Source organism: Anarhichas minor, unplaced genomic scaffold, assembly GCF_050575085.1.
Source record: "Anarhichas minor isolate MPS153535 unplaced genomic scaffold, ASM5057508v1 ptg000095l, whole genome shotgun sequence".
NCBI lineage: Eukaryota > Metazoa > Chordata > Actinopteri > Perciformes > Anarhichadidae > Anarhichas > Anarhichas minor.
Window position 1 is genome coordinate 1,237,501 of NW_027466541.1, and position 6,649 is coordinate 1,244,149.

The 6,649-nt window shown below is 47.5% G+C and overlaps 1 pseudogene; it reads right to left on the bottom strand.

The window, feature by feature from the left end:
* LOC142939230 (rap guanine nucleotide exchange factor 1-like) overlaps positions 1-6,490 on the bottom strand; it is a 14,375-nt pseudogene extending 7,885 nt beyond the window's left edge.
* Between the last annotated feature and the right edge of the window lie 159 nt (positions 6,491-6,649).

The following is a 6,649-nucleotide window of genomic DNA, read 5'->3' on the forward strand; positions in this document are numbered from 1 at the left end:
ACACACAACCATCACGATACACAACCTGTCCTACACACACACACACACACACACACACACACACACACAACCATCAAGATACACAACCTGTTCCACACACACACACACACAACCATCAAGATACACAACCTGTTCTTCACACACACAACCATCATGATACACAACCTGTTCTACACACACACACACACAACCATCAAGATACACAACCTGTTCTACACACACACACACACACACACACACACAACCATCACGATACACAACCTGTTCTACACGCACACAACCATCAAGATACACAACTTGTTCTACACACACACAACCATCATGTTACACAACCTGTTCTACACACACACACACACACAACCATCACGATACACAACCTGTTCTACACACACACACACACACAGAGGAGACCTTTAGTCTGGCCTGAGACCAGGACTCACCTGCTCCGCTGGGGGTCTCGGTGGCGTGGACCAATAGGATGTCAGGAGAGGCTGCTTTGACGTCCGGCCCGTCCTCGTCCTGAGACAAACAGAGGACAGTCAGACCGGATGAAGCACAAAGGCCAGAGGTCAGAGGTCAGGACCGTACCTGAGGCTTCATTGTGATTCTGTGGAGGATCTCCTGCTGGTCGGTCAGTAGCACCTCCTCCTGCTGCTCCCTGCTCCTCCTCTTAGGCTCCGCCTCCTGCTGGAGACTGTGACAACTGCAGAAGAGACGGCGTCACTGACTCCGTTTGTCTGTCCAGGTGAAGGTGGACACATCTGTCTTTGTGTTTGTCTCACCTGTCTCTGGTCTGGTCCTCCTCATCCGGTCCAACTGGATCCTGAAGAAGATAGAAACAAAATGAGATCGGAGGAAGTCTTAAAGACACAAGACACAATAAACAGGCTGAGAAGCAACCAGTTACCTGTTGTCTCTTCTTTGCTGGTAGAACTGGAGCAGGAAGTAGCTCAGGCGAGGGGGCGGAGTCTAACGTCTGTTTGTCCAGGTGTGTATGTGCGAGGCCGTAGGTGGTCTCCAGGTCTCGCTGCCTGCTACTGAAGGTCACAGGGCGCTGGTAGAACATGGCTGCTGATTGAGCGCTGTAGGACGAACAGAACTGGAGGTACTGGTGGACTGAAGACAGACAGACAGGTGGAGAGACAGACGGAGACAAATCAGTGGAGGAAAACCCGTCTGGCCTCAGCTTTGATTTCCGTCTATTTGTTCTCTGTTTCTTATGTTAGTCCAGTAGGTCTAGCCTAGCTTAGCACAAACACTGGAAGCAGTGGTTAATCGTGAGCCTAGCTTAGCACAAACACTGGAAGCAGTGGTTAATCTTTAGCCTAGCTTAGCACGAACACTGGAAGCAGTGGTTAACTATTATCGTAGCTTAGCACAAACACTGGAAGCAGTGGTTAATCGTTAGCCTAGCTTAGCACAAACACTGGAAGCAGTGGTTAATCGTTAGCCTAGCTTAGCTCCTAAAGACTTCACACAGTTATTGATTATTGTTTATTTTTACTCACTGTGTCGTTTCTTCTCAGGGAGGGGGGGGGGGCGTCTTACTGGGAGACAAAGGGGAGGAGCATGACTCATCAGGTCCAATGACATCTTCACAGTGGGCGGTGCTCTGGGTGTGGGGGGCGGAGTCAAAGCCAAACGAAGACACGGCCTGACAGACAGTTCCTGTGACAGACAGACAGAGAGTGAGACAGAGAGTGAGACAGTGAGGACTACCTGGACATGGAGACAGGTCGATACAAGAACTCTCTAACAGAAAGAATCAAACTCCAGTTAAACTAAATATGTCATTAAATTCAACAACAAGATCCCACCTGGTCTCACCTCAGGTCAGACAGACAGACAGACAGACAGACCTGCAGTGCTGCAGCGTCTCTTCTCTGGCAGGGCAGGGGGGAGAGGAGGGAGAGTCTCAGAGGACGACAGGTCAGTATGGAGGAAGTCGTAGTCGGGATCATCCTCTGAGGACCAAGAGAATCATGACATCACAGTAACTTACAAATATAAACATTAATAAATACAAACATTATTAAATATAAACAATAATAAATATAATGAATAACAATGATGATAATAATAAAGACTCCAGCAGGAGGCAGCAGTAAACATCACCACAGACAGGAAGAGACAAAAAACACTACTTCTTCTTTCTGTCAACTGACAGGAAATGATGTCATTCACAGCCTGCTGCTGACTGGAAATGTGTGTGTGGGTGTGTGTTACCACAGTGTGTGTTCTCAGCAGTGTCAGCAGATGAAGAAGAGCAGCGCTTCAAACACTCGTCCTCCTGTAACACACATGTTTGACATACATGCTTTATACTTCTACATTTATTTCTCACTGTTACATAAATGTACATGATGCAGTACTAATACTGCTAATTTACCAAGTAGTATACAAAGTATCTCAAACTGTCTCCACATTAAAGTACTGCTGCATGTATCCTCACAGAGCCTGATAGATGATTCTATTAGAACCTTCTGAACTAGACTTCCTCTCCCTGTAGAAGTCTATGAGAAAATGACTCTACTTCTCTCTTGATTTATTACCTCAGTAAACATTGTAAACATGAGTTTATGGTCTCAATCTCTAGTTTCAAGTCTTCTTCAATACAGCATGATGTTCATTTAGTACATTATGGTCCATTTAGAGTCACACAGACCATAAAGCAGGGGATGCTTTAGGGCGGGGCTACACAGTGATTGACAGGTCTCTACTACGGCATTGTCCGGTCTGGGAGTTGTCCATGTTTTTGTCTTAGAACTTTAACCCTTTCACAGTATGTTTTCACACATTTTTGAAGTGTACTTAGCTCCACCCTCTTGTGTCACTTCTGGTTGAAAAAAAACAAGATGGCGACATCCAAAAACCATGATGGGTGTGGCCAAAAACCAAGATGGGGACGTCCAAAAACCAAGATGGGGACTGCCAAAAACCAAGATAGGGACGTCCAAAAACCACGATGGGTGCGGCCAAAAACCAAGATGGGGACATCCAAAAACCAGGGTGGGGACTGCCAGAAACCAAGATGGGTGCGGCCAAAAACCACGATGGGTGCGGCCAAAAATCAAGAGGGGACGTCCAAAAACCAAGATGTTGATGTCCAAAAACCACGATGGGTGCGGCCAAAAACCTGTGTGTAATTATGGGATGTAAACACTGTGTACCTGTTGCACCTGTTTGTCGACTTCAGGCTCTCGTCTCATTGGTGCTACTATGGCGACCCTGCAGAGGGCGGGGCCTGATGATTGACGTTTTTTAGGAGGCAGGGCTGGAGGACTGAGAGGAGACAGAGAGAGAGAGACAAACAGACAGTGAGAGAGAGACAAACAGACAGTGAGAGAGAGAGAGAGAGAGAGACAGACAGAGAGACAGACAGAGAGAGACAAACAGACAGTGAGAGAGAGAGAGAGAGACAAACAGACAGTGAGAGAGAGACAGAGAGACAGACAGAGAGAGAGACAGAGAGAGAGAGACAAACAGACAGTGAGAGAGAGACAGAGAGAGAGATTTGAGTTTGGGTTGAATTGGGAGAGAGACGGAGAGGGAGAGAGATCTACAGTATCTATCCATGGATCTCTCTCTCTCACTTCGCTCCTCCCTTTGCTTCGGTGTCGGAGAGCTGCGGTGGCCTACAGGTAACGTGGGAGCAATGGGGGCTCTGTCTCACACCACTTTTGAGATGTTGTATTAATATTATTGATATATTGATATTGTTGTATATTGATGTTATTGTATGTAAAATTTTTTGATGCTTTGGCAATACTGTTTTTTAAACTTTCATGCCAATAAAGCAAAATTTTAATTGAATTGAATTGAATTGAGAGACAGAGAGACAGACAGAGAGAGAGAGAGACAGACTCATTATTAGTATGATTATAGTATTTTGGTGTTAGTACTTTTACTGCAGTACAACTAAACATTGTGCTTCCATCTTTGTTTCTTCTTCATGATTTTTAACAGCAGCAGGAAGTGATGTCACATCTAAAAAAAACTGTCTCTCTGACTTCTTCCTGTCCTTCAGCTCACAGTGAGACAGGAAGTGCTGAGACGGGGGGGGGGGACAGGCGACATGTGTCTTCAGTGTTTCTACTTCCTGTTTCTGCTTCTGTTGGATTCACTTATGAAATAAATAAAGAATAAATGAGCTCTCACTATCTACATCAGTTATTGATCAGACTGTATAAACAGATGTTCTTTAGTTTAGTAGACAAATAACTAAAGAGACAAACAGACAATAAACATCATTCAGACTCACCTGGGTCCCTGTGAGGACACCTGTGGGAGGAGCTCTGTGAGTGGCATCGGGGGCTTTGGAGGAGGAGCCAAAGCTGTCTGCTCCTTCTCCTCTGATGTCTGTCCCACGGTGACCCGTGATTGGACGGGAGACAATGGGGCGGAGTCACCTCGTCTCTCTGCAGCCAATCGGACCAGTTCCTGACAAACAGCAGCTGATTACATCACAACAACAACACATGCTGCTGGGACGGACCATGTCCACACTACTCATCATGTCTTCATTCGTTGACAATGAGGGTTCTCACGACGCTGGAGTTTAGAGCACCGAGGACGGAGGAGTTTGAGACAGACAGACAGAGAGACAGACAGAGAGAGAGACAGACAGACAGAGACAGACAGACAGACAGACAGACAGAAAGAGAGAGAGACAGACAGACAGACAGACAGAGACAGACAGAGTTTATAGAAGAAGATCTTTATTAACTAAGCGATCTACTTCCTGTTTACATCATCATGACCAGAGTAGAGTCACATGATGTTTGTTTACGTGTTGATGAGGACGGTGTCTCTGAGGACGGTTTGTCTCCATGGTGTCTCACCTTCACCCCGTCCAGCACGGCCCTGATCTCCACGGTAACGCTAGCTGTGGAGTCCTTGTTGCCGTGGGCGACGCCTCTCAGCATCACCCGATCGGCCCAACGAATGAGGCGAGCCAGAGACAGGTAGAGACGGGTGAGACAGGCAGAGACGGTCTCACTGCAGAGAGGACAGATAAAGGGTCGGGTCAGGAGACGTCGGGTCACTCCGCTGATGATTGGGGGTCAAAGCCTACCTGTTGTGCAGGTGTGGCTCCAGCTGGACCAGAGTCTGGACCTCCTCCAGGACTCCGCTGGACGCCCCCCCCAGCAGACCGGCCACCACAGACTGGTCCAGGACCAGTTTGTCCACTCCCAGTCTGTCCACCAGAGCTTTGAAGTACTGCAGAGAGCTGATGACGGCCCGCTGCTGGTCCTCCAACACACACACCTACACACACACACACACACACACACAGAGACAGACACACACACACACACACACAGAGACAGACACACACACACACACACACACACACACACACACACAGACAGACACACACACACGCACACACACACAGAAACAAACAAACACACACAAACGCACACACACACACAGATAGACAGACACACACACGCACACACACACACAGAGACAGACACACACACACAGAGAGACACACACACACATTTAATTGTTGGTAATGAAGATTAATTTGGTGAATGAAGCACACAGTCTCAATGAAAAACAATGTCCATGTGCATTATGGGAAATGTAGGATCTAGTGGTTTTAGACCAAAAGTCAGTGCAGTGTGTGTGTACCTTGTGTTGCAGTGTGTGTGTACCTTGTGTCGCAGTGTCTGTTGCAGTGTGTGTGTGTGTGTGTGTCTGTACCTTGGTTGCAGTGTGTGTACCTTGTTTTGCAGGATGTGTAGCAGTGTGTACCTTGTGCTGCAGTGTGTGTGTGCCTTGTGTTGCAGTGTGTGTGTAGCAGTGTGTGTACCTTGTGTTGCAGTGTGTGTGTGTGTACCTTGTGTTGCAGAGTGTATGTGTAGCAGTGTGTGTACGTTGTGTTGCAGAGTGTATGTGTAGCAGTGTGTGTACGTTGTGTTGCAGTGTGTGTGTACCTTGTGTTGCAGTGTGTGTGTGTGTGTAGCAGTGTGTGTGTACCTTGTGTTGCAGTGTGTGTACCTTGTGTTGCAGTGTGTGTACCTTGCGTTGCAGTATGTGTGTGCGTGTAGCAGTGTGTGTGTACCTTGCGTTGCAGTGTGTGTGTGTGTGTGTGTGTAGCAGTGTGTGTGTACCTTGTGTTGCAGGTTCAGGTCACATGGTTCTGGTCTCTGTGACGGGGTGTGTTTGATTCGCTCAGAGCGTCTGATCTTCTGCGGGTGGAGCTTATCCTTCAGCCTCATGGTGAGAGACCCAAAGGCTGGAGAGGAAGAGGAGCATCATCATCATCAATAACACTAAACTCTGAAGGAAACTGTCAGGAAGTGAATGTGTTAGCCTGCTGTGGCTAACAGTTAGCATATGAAACAGAGCTTACCTGTCTTACTCTCCGCCCGGGAGGACATGTCTGCAGACAGACAGACAGACGGCTGGTAACGGACGACCAGAGGAACTGTTTAACCCTCTCTCTCTCTCTCTCCCTCCTCCTCTTCTTCCTCTTTCTGAGTCAGTGTACCTTCATTCCTCTCAGACTCGTCCTGCAGCACCACCTGGTGGCAGAAGGCCGACAGCACAGTCTGCTCCTGACACCAGAGACGGTTCATCAATAACTTACGTTAAGAGTTTTACTGCTTTTAGTTTGTTCTTCGGTGTAAAAATAAAG